Here is a 19,578-nt window from a genome sequence, read left to right as displayed (position 1 = left end):
TTGACCACTGGAGAAAATATTTCCTGGAAATAGACACCATATTCTTGCTTGAAACCTTTGGCCACTAAACAAGCTTTGTAATTGTTAATCTTCTTTTTGTAAACCCATTTACAAGAAAATTCTTTCCTACCTTTTGGAAATGGTACTGGACAGCTCCCTCTTCATAGCATGTTCCCACTGAACCTTATCATTGGCTATCATAGCCTCTTTGTAACAAGAAGGCTCACCACTATCTGTCAACAAAACAAAATCTACGCCTGGAACAAAACATTTTGGCAGATGTGAGACTCTTTGAGATCTCCGCGGCTGATCAAAACTCGTACTAGCCTATGTAGTAATTGGCTCAGGATCTGTCTGGAGAGAAGGTGATACAGCAAAAAATGTCAATTTTTGGAATTCAACCTCTTTCACTCACTATCTATGCATCTTAGTCTCATTAAATACAACGCCACTGCTACGGATCACTGATCGACTTTCCAGATCCCATAAATGATAGCCAAATTGACCATCTACATGTGAGGTCCCCAACCCCAAGAAGATTGGGATGACTTTGATAGATGGCCTTCCTTTATTCTCCTTTTCCATTGACAACACCCTACTTTGTTTCCACAAAGTAGAGATACAAGCAACAAAAGAGAAGAAGTCCTCTATCCATCATTTACATGGTTATAAGGGTCATACACCACAAGCCAGGTCGATAATCTGGGATTCTAATGAAACTGTTTCCTAACATAAATATGAAATCCCATTGACATATTTAGAATCCATAAACAACCCCTTTTTCCCCACATTTAAGAGGCACGGCCGCCATCCATAAACCATAAATACAACATGAGACTTAGTCTAAACTAGATAGTAATCTTATGTCACGTAGATCTGGGCCATCTCGACTCTTGGCACAATGAGTCTCTAATTTCACTTTTCTTAATAAGAAGGAGTGGAAGTTTCTTGACTAATCGAGACCACCCATCCTTGACTGGCAACCTGAGCCAGCCCCCACTTTCCACCCCACACTCGCACTTTTTACCACACTGTTTTACATATACAAACAGTGTTCCTTAATTAATTCCAAACAGGGGTTCTTTTATACAGCCCTTCAAACAATACCAAAACAATTCAAACAAGGCCTAATGAAGACAACCCTATAATTCAACAAAAATAACTTTTCCAATTTCTCATGAGTTTGCCGCTACCCGCGGACTTCCTCTGTCTAACCAACAGAGCCTTTGCAAAGGATTTATTTGCTAACCGCGAATTGCACAACCTTCCCATCTTGCTAACCGTGAGGCATCCCGCTATCTGCGACGCATCTTGCTAACCGCCAGGCATCCCGCTACCCGCGAGGCATAAAAGAGAGTCGATAACCTCAGCTTAATGACCGCGGAATCATCTCGTTACACGCGAGAACAAAATATATTCTTTCAATAATTCTTCTCTTTAAATGAATCTTCAAACATGATCAACCAATTCTTCATATCAATCAAAATCCACTTATCAAAGAATAAAAGTTTATTAAGCAATAACAAGTCAACAAACAGTGACAATTTATCAAACAATTCTTTCACTAATCTATGAAAACGTATGCTTGTTTCTTGTGATACAATCACGTTTCTTGGACGGTTTAAGGGGTTCCCTATGCTTAGCTTCCGAAGACATCGTGAATAGCAATGCAGAATTATAAATTTGTCTTACCGGATTAGCGATATGTTTGATTACCTCCCGTGTTTGAGGTTGGATGGCTTCAACTTCTTCCGCGACCAATACATCCGCTTCAGCAATGTTTGGAGTAGATGATACCTTCTTTTGCACTTTTCTTGGAGGTGGAGCAACATGAGCGTCCTTCGAGCTTCAAGTCACTCGCTTCGGGGCCATCGTATCGATGTAGAGAAGAGGGAAAGAGCGAAAGAGAAGTTCAGAATTCCAAGGGCAACACGACGATGGTAGAGAAGACTTGGAGATGGAGATGGCTTGAAGGTAAAAGCTCGAGGGAGAGAGCTTGAGGGAGAGAAGATAACTCCGACGTCAAGGCGAGAGAGCTTCCGCTCTTCTGAGAGTGTGTCTCTGTCTCCTTGAATGTGAGGGAAGAGGGGTCTTTATATAGGCTCTCAAGGCCAGCTAAGAATAGAGAAAAGCAAGAGAGCTAAGTTCACGTACGCTCGTGGCCCTCTTTTTTTTTTAATAAAAAAATTAAGTTTTATTTTTTAGGATACGGATTTCGATGCGCGATTTCGGTTCTCCAACTTCAAAGTAAACTTGGCTTCCAAACCAAGAACTCTAAACTAAGCTCCTCCTCTCTTTCTTTCCTAAAAGTACTTCTCCTACTCCTTCTACTCTAAAAATACTCCTCCTTTCCTAAAATTGCTCTCCCTTTCCTAAAATTACTCTCTTTCCAAAAGAATGAACTCTTATCTTTAGATACAATCTTGAAGTTTAAGCTTCCCATCAACCTATAGTTTTGAAGTGAATAACAGTCCTAATTAATAGTTCTAAACTCCGATTTTTGATCCGATCGTTCCATTTGAATGCTTTTTGACTTCATAAAATGCAACCCTCAAATATTTGCAAAGTAAATGAAATATTTTTATTGAAAAATGTTGGGTACATTACACTACACCATAGCCAATGAAGATGCATTTCCTCGACTTAAGATCTAGCTTAGCACGCAACTCCTTGGGTACATGTGCATAAGCTTCACAACCATATGTGCGGAGTTTTTCATAAGAAAATTTATGTCATGACCATAACTCTAAAGGTACACAAAACTATAATGAAGCATGTGGTGATCTATTGATCAAGTACATGGCTGTGTATAATGCTTCAACCCAAAACGCCTGCGGTAAATTAGCTTGTGATAGCATAGACATAATCCACTCTTGGATGGTCCTATTTATTCGTTCTGAAACACCATTTTGTGCAGGGGTATAAGGAACTGTAAACTCACACTCAATTCCCCTACTTGAACAGAAGTCTGTAAACTCTTTAGAGACATATTCTCCACCATTGTTTGAGCGCAAAGCTTTCAACTTATGTTCAGTGATTTTCAATGAATGTAACATAATAGGACGCACCACCATGGGATTTAGAAGGAATAGGCCTACATAAATCATTGTGCACAAGCTCTAAGGGTTTTCTTTCTTTGTCAAAAGAATGTGTACGATGTGTCTATGTTTGCTTTCCATATTGACAGTGCTCACAAAAGGGAAAATCGGAAAATAACAAAGACGGTAAGTAGCCCAAATGAGAGAGTGTCTCCATTCCCTTCTTTGACATATGTCCTAACCAGATATGCCACAAAGAAACGATTGGGAACTCGATTATAGAAAGAACACTATGTTTATTAGATACATAAAGAGGATAAAGTGAACTAACTTTAGAACAATGGGCTATAATAAGATGACCCTCCTGTTTTACCTATATCAACCACCTGGGTCAAACACCTTGCATTGGCCTCTTCCATCTACCTGCAACACCTTGAATAGTGCCACACCAAGGCACATAACCAACTGCATAGCCAAACTGCCAGCATCATGCTCCTACCACTCCAAGTGCTTGTTGGCAAACTGCCCACTCACATCAAAGCACCTGCAAGAACACCAAATGGAGCACCATTGTGCTCACAACCCAAAAACATACTTGCACTATCGCTCGCACCAAATAGACCTGACATACTTGACATACTTAACCGACCCTCCCAACCCTGTAAAGCTAGATCCTAGTCTAGAAGATCCTGCACCTGTTCAACAGCACACTGCACAGCTGCTTTGATCACCATTCCTTTCAACCACCACTCACAGACCTCCTTAGAAAGTTTGGACGCCATCTTGGAACACGCATCACTTGTCATAGAGTGCACTCACTGCATAGGAAGCACCTCTAACTTTGACTCCCCACTGCCCTTCTCACCTGCCATGCAGACAATTCCAACATCGTCAAGCTCCTCCTCTTCAACTAGCCCTTCAAGTTCGATAAGCACCATCTGCTTGTCGATTACAACTACCTGCTCTTCTACCACTGCATCATCAAGCTCTGCCAAGGAATAGAGGAACTCATTCTCTACCGCATCTTCCTTGTCCTCTTCCATAGGTACAATTGCTCTATCCCTTTTGGTAAAAATTTGCACCTGCTGCACCACTATGGTACACTCCATCACTACCTTCACCAACACGGCCATTAGCATGGCACTACACATCACCCTTACCTACACATTATCGCATGTAGGCCTAAACTGCTCTAGTTTGGTCTTCATTACGCACCTCGACTTGCACTTCATGCTGCTCCTTGTACACATTTACTGCTTCTCCACTCACATGTAAGAGATCAAACTCATCACACCTGGATTGAGACGACTTGGTCTCCAAACTCGTGTGTGCATCCATAGAGCTATTGTCACTCGACCCATTCTCTTCTTCTGTTTCTAGCTCGAGAATCTTCTCTAGCTTCACCGCTTCAACATCATCTGCAAACCACACTCCTTGCTCTTTACCACACTCCAATGGAGCTTCTACAACCGTACTCGAACTAAGCAGCACATCCTTTGTCCACTCTGGAACCACCTGCACTTCCTCCACAAATGGAACCGCTCTAGCCGGCATCTTCGGCATAGGAACCACCCTGTCTCTCCATAGCCAAAGAACCCTTTGTTCTTATCTCACTTGCACTTCTCTTTGTACCTCCCTTTGCACCACGTGGGGCTTGGCTACTACTGCATCACACTGCTTTGGCATCACTGCGCCTTGCAAACACGCCTAGCCTCACGCTTCTTCAAAATCTTTTTGGTCCATCCTTTTGCTAGAGCTACCGCCTCCTCATATGGCACTCGACTATCTATCTCCACCTTATCTCTCACTTCCTCATGCATGCAATCCATGAATTTACTCAACTTTAAAAAGTTGGCATTTTTTGCAGCAATTACCTTAATCAAATTCCCCCAAAGGGCTTCGAATTCCCATTCGAACGCTTGAAAATCACCCTCCAAGCTTTGCTTCAATCCGTCCACCTTTCGCTTCACTGCAACCAACTATGCATCTGCTACAAATCTGCTTTGAAAAGCCGCCTCTAGGGCTTCATAATCTACCTTTTCTTCTTCACCAAGGCTATCGAACCATAGCCTCACTTTTCCACGAACCAGGAGCGGGAACACCTATACCGCACCATCTTCTTTCGATAAACCGATTTCCAACACGAACAACCCATAGTCTTGAAGCCAGGTTTCCGCATCTTCAATCCCAGTGAAAATGCAAAATCCCACCCAAGCCATCACTAGCAGCACCTTCTCTTCAAAGGCCGCACCTTTGGCATCACCAAAATCACCACTTTGACTTCAACTACTAGGAGCATCAGGATACTCCTCCGTGGGGGCACCAAAAGATGGAGAGGGGGAATGGGAGAACACACCCTGCACAAAAACAAGGGCCTCTCTATAGCTTAAGGTATCCACATCACACCTATCCTCTCGGAAAACACCTTCAAAAAACACAATTTACATTAGCAGACCACCACCTGCTCAATTTTCAATGCTCACACACTCCACAAATCCACCACACGACGCACACCTACTGCCATGGTCTATCTCCACCCTTACACACACACACGGCCGCTCAATCTCACTCTCTCACACAAAACACCATCAGTCTGGGGGGGGCACACACTTCCACACAGCCAGCATCGAAAGGAAACATCAGAGCAGGAGAAAGAGAAGGAGGGAAGGGGAAACAACAGCAAGAGAAACACAATGGAGGCTTCACCTCTGCTAAAAACACTTTTTACAAGTCGTCTATATTAAACGGTGCACCCACATGGTCATCGGGCAAGAAAAACATGTACTTGGGGATTTTCAGGCACACCCCTCTGCACAAAAAGCCAACCCAAGAACTCACACACACTCTCTAACTTGGCTCTCTGTAGGCTCAACGGCTTAAGGCCCCTACTCTTGCCAAAAGCATAATGGCAAAAGGCTTTAAAAAAGGCTCAAAAAAGGTTTACATAGAGGTTCCCCTTTCAATTTGGGCATCTGGGCTCTGATTGGTCCACTTTGCATCCTCATTTGGTAACTTGGAGAAGAGGTAGTCGCCTTGCTTTCATCTGCCCTCTTTCTCTCTCTTTACACTTGGGGGGGGGGGGGGGCCATTAGTGATGTCGTTATTGCCCTTTGGTATATTTTATTTTATTTTCCTTCTTTATTTTTCCACCCTTGGGAAGGCCCACTTTGCACTGCTCCTTTGGCTCACCTTTGACCACCTCTGTCCGGTTCCTCCTGCTTCTTCTCCCTCTATTTCTCTCTCCTTCTTTGCCTTTTTTTGCTCCGGCTTCCACTTTGCCTCTGCCTTTGCTCGGCCGGCCTTGGAATGGCCCACTTACCTTTGCTTGGTCCACATGGAGGTCCTCCTCGGGCCCTCTCTCTCTCTCTCTCTCTCTCTCTCTCTCAGTGCAGCCGTTTTTTGACCTAGTAGACAGCAGTCCACTCTTTTGATCATAACTTCTTCATCCGAACTCCGATTTGGGTGATCTATAGCCTCAATCGAAGAGCACGAAGTCCTCTACGCATTGATGTAAAGACAAAAATTTTCAGAGTTATGGAAGGCGTTTCTGTAGCAGCATGTATGGTTAAGAAAGGATTGGAAGATTTTGTATCAATTGTGAAAGATGACGAGTACAAACGTTATGTATGGCTGAAAATTATGACACCAAAAAGAGCACCCATTTTTGTAGCCGGTTGCTACATTCCTCATCATGATTCTCCCTTTTATGCTTGCATGGATAGAGATCAACCATTTTCTGATTTGGAAGAGGACATTACTTATTTCAAAGGTGAAGGTGATGTTATTGTATTTGGGGATATGAATGCTCGCACAAAAACATTGCAACATGATACTCAACAATTTGATATGCCATACATTTCAAGGGAGTTGGAGGAAGTTCACTTGTATGATCGTACTTCAATGGATGAGAAAGAGCCGGATACCTATGGAAAGTTATTTTTACACATGTGTAATAGCACGGGTATGCTCATTGCCAATGGTGTATCTTTGTGGAGTGGAACCAATGGATTTACATGTAGAAGACATAATGGGGATAGTGTGATTGACTATATGCTACTCTCTGAAGCCATCATGTATCGCATAAAGAGTTTTATGTTTGGTCAATGGACCCCGGAATCCGACCATCGCACCTTATGTATTGACCTTTCATGTGGAGAAGCAACTAAGCATGATAATCTCAGCCAAAGGAAAGAGAAGTTATCACTATGTATGGATTTCAAACGGGCACCAATGTACATTGAAATGGTTGAGCAAAAATTATGGATGACAAAGCTTCAATGTGATGCACCATTGGAAACTAAATGGGAAGCTTTCAAGAAAGCTATTTGTTCTTGTGCCGAAGAATGCTTTGCCATAAAGCATCTCCATGGTATCAACAAAGATAGATCACGCAAAAGGTGGTTTGATAAAGAATGTCAAGATGCTCAAAAGTCCTTGATAAAGCTTGATGCAACTATGGACAAAGACAACTATCAAAGTCATTTGCATACATACAAGGCATTGATTCAAAAGAAGAGAAGAAGATGGGAAGTAAAGCAACAAGAATTTCAAGTCCAAGAAAAGGCACATGCATGTGGAAGATTTTGGAGAAACTTGAGAGGCAAGCGGGTTGAGAATTTTGGTAACTTGAGTCTAGTGGATATGTACACACATTGTAGGCAATTATATGAGCAAGAAAATACTGAAAAAATGCCATTTTATGGTTCACTCCCATGTATGCCGTCTTTTTTTACTATTGAGGATGTATGCGGTGGGCTTGAAAAGTTGGCCACTCGCAAAGCGGGAGATCTTCAAGGTATCAAGCCGGAGATGATCAAATGGACGAGAGATTTTACCCATGAGTGGATGTGTGATATGTTCAACCTTGCACTTCAACATGGTATGCCTTATGATTGGAGTACTAATTGGGTTAAGCCTTTGCATAAAGGAGGGGATGTAAAGAATGTAAGCAACTACCGGACTATAATGATTGGGTCTCTTATGGCAAAGTTATTTGGGTGCATAATGGAGATGAAATTGAGTGATTGGGCTGAAGAGAATGACAAGCGTGCAAAGGGACAAGCGGGTTTTTGTCGATGCCATAGCACCATTGATCATCTTGTCACTCTTCGTGTTCTCATGGAGGAAAGTCGGTTGAAAGGCAAGCGATTGTATTGTTGTTTTGTGGACTTTAAGAAAGCCTTTGATATGATTCCACGTAACAATTTGTGGAGAAGGATGGAAGAACTCCAAGTGCCAAGTGAGTTTATGCTTGCGGTTTCTCGAATCTATGAGAAGGTGATTTGTCAATTGCGCATGGGAAGAGAAATTTCAGAAATTTTTGTAAGAACTATTGGGGTTAAACAAGGATGTCCATTGTCACCAACTCTCTTTGGTCTATGCATCGATCAATTGGAACAAATAGTACTTGACTTTATGCAAGAAGAAGGCATTGAAGAGGTCACTATTTGCAATGCGGTAATCATGCTTTTGTTGTATGCGGATGATGTAGTGCTTCTAGCACACACTTTAGAAGATGCACAAAAGCTTATGGTTGTCCTTGAGAACTTTTGCTTGCATAGTGGGCTAATTGTAAATGAATCCAAAACAAAGGTTATGCTTGTGAAAACCAACCATAAGGAGAAGCCATGCATTGTGTACAACAACGAGACACTTGAAGTTGTTGAGAGCTTTAAGTACCTTGGCCTTGAGGTTCCATCCAATCACAAGTGGCATGAATGTGCTATGCGTCGTTTGGAAGCGGGAAAGAGAGCATATTATGCATTTGAGAACATGTGAAATGCGGGAAACATCAAGTGTTGGGTTCTCAAGAAGTATCTTTTTGATGCATTGGTGACACCGGTTCTTCTTTATGGAGTTGAAGTGTGGGGTGGGAGCATCTCAAAGTCTACTTGGAAAGAGTTTGAGAATGTCCAAAAGCGTTTTCTTACAAACTTTCTCCAAGTTAAGACACAAACACCATATATGCTCCTACTTCTTGAGTCGGGATCTCTTCCAATTGAGGTTATGGGCATGGAAAGGGTTGTGGAGTACATGATAAAGATGCGTCAAAACCCCTCACATCGACTTCCTACAATTGCATGGGAAGCAAGCAAAAAAGTTCAAAAGACGCATAAAAGCAAGATCTTGAGCACGGGATGGATGCAAGACATAAAGAAGTGGTTTGGGAGATAGGATGCATTACACTTGCTACATGATGCTTCAATTGACTCTCAAGTGAATGAAGCTTTTCTACAACGCCAATGTATTACGGCTTGGGAGAAATCCGGTGGGTCACGCTTCATACATTACACCACCTATATTGCCCCCAACTACAAAACCATGTTCTTCGCTGAGAGAGGAAACCGTACTCACACTTACATGCTTGAGCCTATTCCCTTGTCCACGATACGCACTATCGCAGCAATTCGGCTTAGCTCCCATTTCCTTCGATGCGAGATAGGGCGTTGGGGCAATGGAGAAGAGTCAAATCGATTGTGCACATTATGCTCACTGCAAGTTCGAGAGTCTGAGTACCACACACTACTAGAGTGCTCAGCTTTTGATCACATTCGAACTTGCTTCTCTCACATTTTCAGCCATAACTTAGACCTACACACTTTCCTCTCCCAGCCAAAGTGTGGGCTCTCCATTGCGACTCTCATCACTACAATTTTGGAGCATCGAGAGTCACTCATCAGCCGTACACATACTACATCACATGTAACTTTGGTCCCATAGGTCATATTTGACCTCCGAGGACGATAATAAAATCTATCTCTCTCTCTCTCTCTCTCTCTCTCTCTCTCTCTCTCTCTCTCTCTCTCTCTCTCTCTCTCTCTCTCTCTCTCTCTCTCTCTCTCTCTCTCTCTCTATGGGGACTAACCCCTTGGCACTTGACCCGGCTGCTTTGGCCCTCTCCTTATCCCTGCGGGACTGCTCCCTTAACCATGCAACGGGGAGGGGGTATTAGCGATGTCGCTATTGCCCTCCCCCCTTTTTACCTTCCAAAAGTGACCTTCAAGGGCCGGCGCGGGAAGGGCTACTTCGCCAAACGCTACCATGTCATCGGTCGGCACTGGGTTCCCTCGTCAGCGCGCATCATCTACGACCATTGTCGTGCTGTCAACCCGCAGTGCCCCTGAGGGCATGCCATCGCGATGGGGTGAGGGAGCTTACCTCTCTCCCCCATTGTGTACTAAGTCAAACTCACGGCCCATCCTATAAGGCCTGGGCGCCTGCTGGCCTCCTCCCTTGCATATGGGACATATGCTTGCCACATGGTAGCTGCCCATGAGCCTTCTCCAAGGACCCCCTTTCCCATGAGAGGATTGTCAAAAATTTCCCATTGTATACCAATGTTATGGGCCCTCCTTTCCCATGCTTCCTCTTACTGCTCCCATGTCCAATGGCCGAGCCATAAAGCTGTATCGGATCTCTACCATGTCTATTCTAGGCCGTGTAAATATTACCGCCTTTTGGCCCCTTTGATTTCGTTATCCAAGGTCATAAAATCAGAGAAAATCATCTGCAAACTCTTCGCCCCGCCAAATGCCCCCAACTTCATCCTGTTGTATCTTGCTGACCAAGTATTCGATTGACATGCCGTTGATTTGTGCTAGCTCCACATGATGCATACTGTCACTGCAAACATTGGCAAGACCAAAAGATGCCAGGTCGCACATCCTCCGTTGTGGGCAAGTGGGCACAGACCCGGTGTCCTGCAGCTCCGCTCCCATGCTAAGAAATATCTCAGAAAAATGTACATCAAGCTTATTTGAAGCTTACATGATTATTGAGCAGTGATCAGGCTTGTTAACAGGCCAAGTTTAATGATTAATGTATGCCAGTTGAGACTTAAAAGGGCCAAGATTCCTTAATGATGCCAAAAATGAGTATGCTTGAAGTGAGCACAGATGGAAGATTATGATCTAGTACTGCAGTGCTTGAAGTGCTCTACCAGCATGTCTTTACAGCTCGTCGATTGGAGCTATGATGAAGAAGTTATGGCATGTTGAAGTTTGAGTCGATTGCAGATCCGTACCGGATTGGGCAACTACAGATGAGGTGATAGAAATGAAACGAATGCACAGGCCTGAAGTGCTCACTTTGTGGAGCGCGTCGGTCTTTTCAGATCTATGATTGGAGTTTCGGTTACCAAGATATTGGCCGGTAAAGATTCACCGGGGGCCAGTTCCGCACCACTCCGGTCCGCTCGATCAATGAGCTGCAGCCAAGGTTTTGGGATGCAAAAGAGTAAGTGCTCAAGGAGCATCTGACCAAAATGTTATCTCTTGCAGTGCATTGCTAAGCAGGGTATACTGCCACCAGCGTCACTACGACAATTTACATGTACGCCAAGCTTGGTGTACTTCTCATAAAGTATAAAAAGTGCTTGAAGAGCTTCATGTTCGGAATGCGATCTCTTGGAATGCATTGACTGCGGGACTACTCAAGGAAGTTCTCGTGCTTGGCAATGTGCTTTGTCCAAAAAGTGCATGCGAAATGTGGTGCCCAACAAGGGCCAAGGGTTGCCCAAGGCAAGGCCACCCACTTAAGGCATGGCCGCCCACTCAAGTTAAAGCCGCCCATTAAAACTTCTAGGGAATTAAGTGTAAAAAGGAAAATAAAAACAAGCCATGGCATGGACAGGCAACGATGAGAGGCCCAGGGAAGAGGAGACGAGCTCGCAGTGGGCTCGGTGAGGCTCACAACGCGACCACCATGAAACGAAAGCCGACGAGTAGGCTGGGGCGATCGTTTTTGGCATTACTCTCGGCCTTTTTTGTGATGCTCGACCCCGTGGCTTGCCACATCATCAACACGCGTTCCTATGCAATGATGCCGGCGCCACTGCTTAAGAAGGGAAAAGAGCTATTAATAGGGGCCTTTTGCATGGGATGCTATGGGAAGAAAAAACGTGAAGGCGAGGATGCCTTAAAAAAGAAAGCCAACGAGAGCAAGAGGGGAGAACCATCGAGAGGGGAAGAAGAAGCTCGAAGGCGAGGAGAGCTCAGAAGGAGACAAGAGCTCGGAGGTTGGAAGGAAGCGAGCTAGGAGAAGAAAGGGGCAAAGAGGTGTGGTCTCTCTCTCTCGGGCTTGCACAAGGAGAGTTCTATCTAGCTCTCTCTCTCTCTCTCTCTCTCTCTCTCTCTCTCTCTCTCTCTCTCTCTCTCTCTCTCAGCAAGATATACAAGGCAAAGCTCTTTCTCTCTCCTACTCGAGCTTGAACAAGAAGCAAGCAATGCAAGAAACTTGTCAAAGTGAATCAAGCAAGAAGAGGAAGGAGCTTGAGGCTTTTTCCAAAGCAACTAAGGCGAGAAACTTAAGGTAATCAAAAGCAAGCTTGAAAAGTGAAAGCTTGGTCGAAGCAACCAAATGAGTAAGTAGAGGCAACCAAGCAAGGGATAAAGTTTCAGCTAGCAATTGAAGAGCAGGAGGAAGTTAAAACCTGTGAGCAGCAATTAACCCAGTGCACAGCATGAGGAGCAGGAAGCTGCGGAATAATCGACAGAATTGAAGCTTGCTGAATCTAAGGGAATTTGAAGCAGATAAAGAAACATAAGAAAATTTCCACCACCAACATCAGGCCGAAGTTGATTAAGCATTTTGTTAAGTTCGGTGTCGTTAACGGCCCGGTTAATCGCTCCTAGTTAGCAGATGATCCAAGTGGCGGTGCTGTTAACAGCCCGCCTTGGCTAAGGATTAAGTTGTACTCAAGCGTTAATCAATTAATTGATGATTACGATGATTTCCAGATTCAGTTACATCTGTTGTTCTTGTTCTCTCTGTTTCACACCTCCCACAGCCAGAGGCCCGGTGCCTGCCCGGCTCACGTAGCGAACACATATCCCTCGACATCGGACCCCTCCCAAATTTTGACATCTCATATCTTGCACACCCGGAGTTCGATTATCGATCTAAAAAGACCCATAGGCTTCATAAATTGAGTACTTCAGCCTTATCACTTCACATTCACTTCTCTGGTCTAGCCGCACATGTCCATCCCGTAGGCAATCTGCAACCACCTTCACCTTCAAACTGGCATATCTCTCTCTGCATAGCTCCATTTGAACGCAATCCTAGAGCATCTCGAGCACTACCTTTCAGGACACTGATAGAGCACTTCGGGCACCTTCACCTGCTACTCCAATTGAGCTATCTTTGGGCCTCCTTGGCCTAAAAATCCGCTTTATACATACTTTTCCGTTGCCCCTTGTCTACCCAGGACCTTGGTACCTGCCCTAGCCTTTTGCACTGCTCCTGCCTGCAACATTCGCTTGGCATTGACCACTTTCCAGCTCGGACCAACTTTGGTTGCACCAACGGCTCTCCCCCTCCAACCTATGTGTGGCTATGGCGGTGTTTGTGTGAGTGTGTGTGCGTATTCTTCCTCCGCTTCCGTTGTTCTCTCGGCTCCTCTCCTTCATCTGGTATCAGAGCGGTTTCATTAAGAGCGGTGTGAGCTGCGACGCGGTCCTAAACAAGCAAAATTTGGTGTGGGTTGTTGTCAGTTGTGCAAGTTTTGAAGGTGAACTCTACTGGATTGTCGTGCAGTGATTATCCTGGGCTATAGAGAGGCGTGTTGTTTGTGTGCCGGGTGTGTTCCCACTAAAAACAATTCAAAATTTGATCACAATTTTGACTTGAGACGACATGGCCCAAAGATTGGCGCCCCTCTCGATATTTCTTTTTATATTATGGCAATTGAGCAAGTACAGTTGTCCTTGGGTTGCCTTTTGCTCTTCGGCTTGTCAGCACTAGCCACAGGGAGCCCAAAAGTCTTAATTAAAGGCCCTTGGCCATGGAAAAACAGTTTACATGAAAAACTTCAATTTCAAAAGCAGCACAAATCATGGACTTCCTCATAGCCAAGCACATCAGCAACGCAATTCACGGGTGTGCGTACAACCAACCACGTCAGTAAATTCTACACAAATTTTTAATGTCTTTGTGTCACTTAGGCCCCGTTGGCACTTATCCATAAGTTGAAACAACTTAAATGAGGAGGTCTTGTAATTTATTGTCCACAAGTCATGCCATGTCATCAGTTTGTGACATGAGCAGCAACCCAAAGTGGAAGAGATAAGAGGAATTTCTTATTCCAAAATAGGTCCTGGTTCACAAGGGTCATGTGAGGGTATATAAGTAAAGGCAGGGCAATAGGGGAGGTTTGTGTGCACAGGGGCCGCCCCTATCCCCACTGAGCATCCCTAGGGTTACAGATGAGCGGCGATGAGAGCTTTCAGCCCAACATTTTCTCTCCCAACCAGAGGGAAATACTCAACCCTCGCGTTTTTGGGTGGGCAGCAGGTGCAGAGCTTGAAGATCATCTCTATGGTGGAGTACCATCTCAGGCAGCCTATCATTGGCCTTTGTGACCATGTAGTGGCAGGTTTCCTGGTTCGAGATCTAAATCCACATCAAGATCTAGCTAGGAGGAGGTGTACCAGACCTATGCTCTCAGAGCATGTTGGAGGTGATGGAGATGATGAAACCATGTCAGTGGTCTCTTATGCAGGAGGAGTTGGCAGTGTCTGTAGCAGTCGCAATTTTGTGCACCTCGTGTCTATCAAGTTTGCATGTCGGTTCTATGTCGGACCACCCTTGGTCACTTGTATAAGCAGATTGTTATCAACATGGAGAGCCTTTCCCAAATCTTTCTCTCTCTCTCTCTCTCTCTCTCTCTCTCTCTCTCTCTCTCTCTCTCTCTCTCTCTCTCTTAGATGTCTTGTCTCTTTCTACCTCGATGATCTCTCTTCTCCACAGGTGTGCATCGTTCATGTGTGTTAAAGAATATGGCCGTTGTGCTATGGACGGCCGAACACTAACTATACTATGCTGTAAATATACTTTGGATAATAGTTCAAAATGAAGAGGAGTGAGAGCAGCACGTTGAATGGCTATTGCAGGGTAACGATTGTGTGTGTGTGTGTGTGTGTGTGTGTGTGTGTGTGTGTGTGTGTGTGTGTGTGTGTGTGTGTGTGTGTGTGTGTGTGTGTGTTGATGTTTGTTAGTGTGTATGCGTAGTCTTATTTCCTACCTTCTCCATCACCTGCCCACTCTACGAAGTGGTATCAGAGCTCAATTTAAGGAGCTACAGTCAATACACATATTTTCGCAGCTCTGGAAAACAGCCAAAAAGAGAGGTTTTTTGGTCATAACTCCCTCACTTGAACTCGGAATACAGTGATCCAGGAGTCTATCTTTATGTTTTTGGGCATTCTGGATGCTTGGCTACTCAGATTTGCCAAAATATGCAACAAAAATTTTTTGCAGCAAACAGCCAGCTCACACAGGCATAGGAGATTTCCAGTTTTGCACTCGGTAGTAGATTTACAGGTTACAGGTGAAGAATTCAGCATCACAGGTTTTGGAGAGAGACATAGAGCTTTTGCATCATGATATTGTGTTATCGAAGACTATGTTTGGTTGTTGTGGGTCCGGTATTGACAGCCGTCTATGTAAGAAAGGTTTTGGGAAGAAGTTGAGGCGGTTATATTGTCAGATTGAGTACTTTGTGGTTATGTATGGATATGCGGTTAATGTATTTTGGAAAACTGCAGCCTTTGTGAGGGTCGAGTGAGGTTTTTTGAAGCCTTGCCTTGGGAGCTTTGGTACCTTGGCAAGGTGGATTAGGTACTGGAGAGAACCCCCGACTGGCCCCGATAAAGACCTCATATGTCGTTTACGACTATGGGATGAAGGTGGATGTATGGATATGTGGTACGGGACAACATATGGATTGCATTTGCATACAGATCCATGTGGACATTGTTTTAGAGTATTTATGCATAGTATTGAGTCACTCTGTGGCAAAGTGAGTCAGTGGATTTTCCCTTGGCAGTGAGAGATTTTCTGTCATTGTTTATGAGCACTTTGGTTGAGATTGTCACTTGAGATATTGTCCAAATACAAACGGAACTCTACCGAAATTTTGTCAAAATCCTTTGGAAGCAATTGAGAGAGTGAAGTTTAACTCAAGTCACACAAATTGTTGGAGAGAAGCTAACCAGAGATAACTACATCATATGGTCTTACAAGATGGAGAACTTTATCATGGGCAAAAGATTTATGGGACTACATTACAGGTGATCAAGAGTGTCCCGAAGTTGGTTTGCAACCAAACAGAGAGAATGTTGAAGCACATAAAACATGGCAAGCAGGAGTAGAAGCTTACAAGAAGTGGATCGAGAATTCAAGGAAAGTGATGCATTGGATTTCACTATGCATTAGTGACTTCTTTATACCACATGTGAAGAAGGCTCAATCTTGAAAGGAAGCAAGGGAGATACTAGCAAGGATGAACAGCTCCAATACAAAACCACAAAAAGTTCACTTGAAGCAAAGGTTACATTGTGTATGGCGAGGAAATAGATCCATATCAAATTATGTGACAAAGATAAAGCAAATACAGGAAGATCTTGCAAGCATAATGTTGAAGTTCCAGATGATGACTTAGTTTCAGTGACATTGAATGGTTTGGGACCAGAATACAAGTCATTGGATACATCTATATCTGTTCGAGGACACATACCTGATTTTGAAGAGTTAGTAAACCTTTGTTTGCAACAAGAGGTGAAGTTAGGCAAGTTAGGTCCTTCTACATCAAAAAAAAATTCCAGAGATCAGGTTTTTTACTCTAGAGGTCGTGGAAACAATAGAGGTGGAAGAGGACACTATGGTTATGGAAACAATGCTGGAAGAGATCAATGGAAAAACCAACAAAGTCATAGAGGCAGGGGGAGAGCCCAACCTCGTGGACGTGGAGGTGGACGATTTGTACATCCTCAAAGAGATGGATACTGTAACAGATGTGGCATTTATGGTCACTTTGAAAGAGAATGTTACACAAGGCTAAATCAAAATCATGATCGTGGCGGAAGAGGCCGAGGTTATGGTAGACATGGAGGAAATTTTGCTGGATACAATCCTCATGATCAAAATATATATCACAATAGATCGAGTGGACATTTATTTCCTATGGAGCATGTTGTTGGAAGCATGGTGGAGCCACATCATACAAATGATTGGTATTTAGATAGTGGTGCCATAAATCATATGGCATATCATGGTGAATGGTTTGATAGAAAAGAGAAGTTAGAAGAGGATGAGTTTGTCGCTACAAGTGATGATACTATGCATAGGATTATGCATGTTGGTTCAGTTCCATTGCTAGAAATAGACGGGACATACAACACATTGGGAGATTTTCTATATGTGCCTTCAATCACAAAGAATTTAGCATCAGTTGGACAAATGACAGATCAAGGGTTGCAACTCCGTTTTAATCGTTATGGCTACTTTATAGAGGAGTTTCACAAAGGCAAACCAGGCAAGATATTGGCACGTGGAAGAAAGAAAGGTCGCTTGTTCTCATTGGAAGCTGGAGATCCATGTTTACACAGCGGTATGTATGCAAACAAATCAGCCACTCAAGATGATTGGGCAGAGTTATGGCATAAGAGGATTGGTCATGTCAATTTTAGAAGACTAAAGCATATGCAATCAAATCAAATTGTACGTGGATTACCAAAGTTTGGCAGATTAATTTTGATCATGTTTGTGAAGCTTGTCAATTTGGAAAGCAATCTCGTTTACCATTTCCAAAGAGGGGGAGAGTTAGCCAAAGTCCTTTGGAAATTGTTCATTCAGATATTTGGGGACCTTGTGATCATGCTACACCGAATGGTTGTTGATATTTTATCACACTCACAGATGATTGCAGCAAAATGATTGGGTTTACTTTCTAAAGGCAAAGTCAGAGGCATTCGAGGTATTCTTGGAGTTCAAAGTTATGATTGAGAAAGAGAATGGTTGTCAAATTAAATGCCTACATACAGATGGAGGGGGAGAATACATGTCACACAGTTTTGATGATTACTTACGTGAACAAGGCATAAGAAGACAGATTACTTGCAGATACACACCACAACAAAATGGAGTTGCTGAGAGAAAGAATAGAGTCATAGCAGAGATTGCAAGATCCATGATGAATGAGATGGATATTCCATTAACATATTGGGCTGAAGCAGTTCATATAGCAGTACACATTATGAATCGAACACCAACAGCTGCCATTCATGAAATTTCACCTTATGAGAGACTTTATGGGATCAAGCCAACAGTTTCCTACATAAAAGTTTTTGGATGTGTTTGCTATGTTCATGTGCCAAATGAAGCAAGAAAGAAGATGGAGCCAAAGGCAGTGTAGTGTATATTCTTGGGCTATCCAGTTGAAAAGAAAGGTTACAAGTGTTATGATCCTACGACAAGACAAGTTTATGTCAGTAGAGATGTCAGATTTTGTGAACATGAACCATGGTATAAACCAACGCCAGTGATGATAGAAGATGAGTATGAAGAGCAAGAGAATGTGCGTCATGTTGTTGATAAGCCAGGACCATCAACAAGAACTATTTCACGACCACATATGGAAGAGGAGAGTACATGAAGTGTCAACCCATGGAGCGGTCGTTTGCGAGATAAGAAGCAAGATGAGAAAGGCAAGAAGAAAGATGGTACCATCACTCTCATCAGACATACCATCACTCACATTGAACATACTTGGCCTTGTCCCCCAGCCATATAAAGTGAGATCCTCTTCAAGAGGACTCTATATGTGCTTAATAGCCCATTGCATTGCTGTATCTACTAGCATTCCCTGACACCAGAACACACAAACCTCCCTAGAAAGCTTGGACACAACCTGGGACTCTGTATCATTTGTCATAAAGGACAGTTGCAACACTAGAAGCACTTCCATCTTTGGCTCCTGCCTACCTTCTCACCTACAATGTACTCAATTCTAGCATCATCGAGCCCTTCCTCATTAGCTCATCCTTTAAGGTTGATCAGCACCACCCTCTTGTTGGCTTCAATCACCTGCTCTTCAATCACCTCTTCTACCACTGCATCATGCTCTACCAAGGAAGAGAGAAACTCATCCTCATGGTCTTCGTCCATAAGCAAGGTCGCTCAATCCCTCCTAGAAAAATTTTGTACATGTTGCACCACCATGGCACACTCCACTATAACCTTAACCAACATGGTCGTTAGCATGGCATCGAGCACCATCCTCACCTACATGTCATCAATTGTAGGCTCTGACTCCTCCACTTGGCCTTCACCGAACATAAGGGTTTGCATTGCATCTCCACTAACATGCAAGGGATCAAATTCCTCAAACCTCAATTGACACAACTCAGCCTCCCAAATCGTGTCAGCGTCCATAGAGATGCTATCACTAGGCTCAATCTCTCCCTCCGTCGTCTCAAGCTCAGGAATCTCCTCTAGATTCACTACTTTGACCTCCTCTACAAACCACACCCTTTGACCTCTAGCACTCCTCAATGGAGATTCAACAGCCATGCCTTGACTTGGTAGTGCATCTTCTACCATTCTGTAATTATTGGCACTTCTTTCACAATTGGAGCCTCTCTAGCTGGCATCCTTGGCATAGGATCCACCTTGAATCTCTACAATTGATATCGGGTTAGCCGCACCACCCTCTAGCCCGGTCTGAGAGTTAAAGTTCTCAGTTTTCAAAACCCAGACCGCA

The sequence above is a fragment of the Adiantum capillus-veneris genome, chromosome 6 (genome assembly GCF_014529385.1).
Source record: "Adiantum capillus-veneris isolate H3 chromosome 6, ASM1452938v2, whole genome shotgun sequence".
NCBI classification, from domain to species: domain Eukaryota; kingdom Viridiplantae; phylum Streptophyta; class Polypodiopsida; order Polypodiales; family Pteridaceae; genus Adiantum; species Adiantum capillus-veneris.
This window is presented reverse-complemented; position numbering follows the sequence as displayed.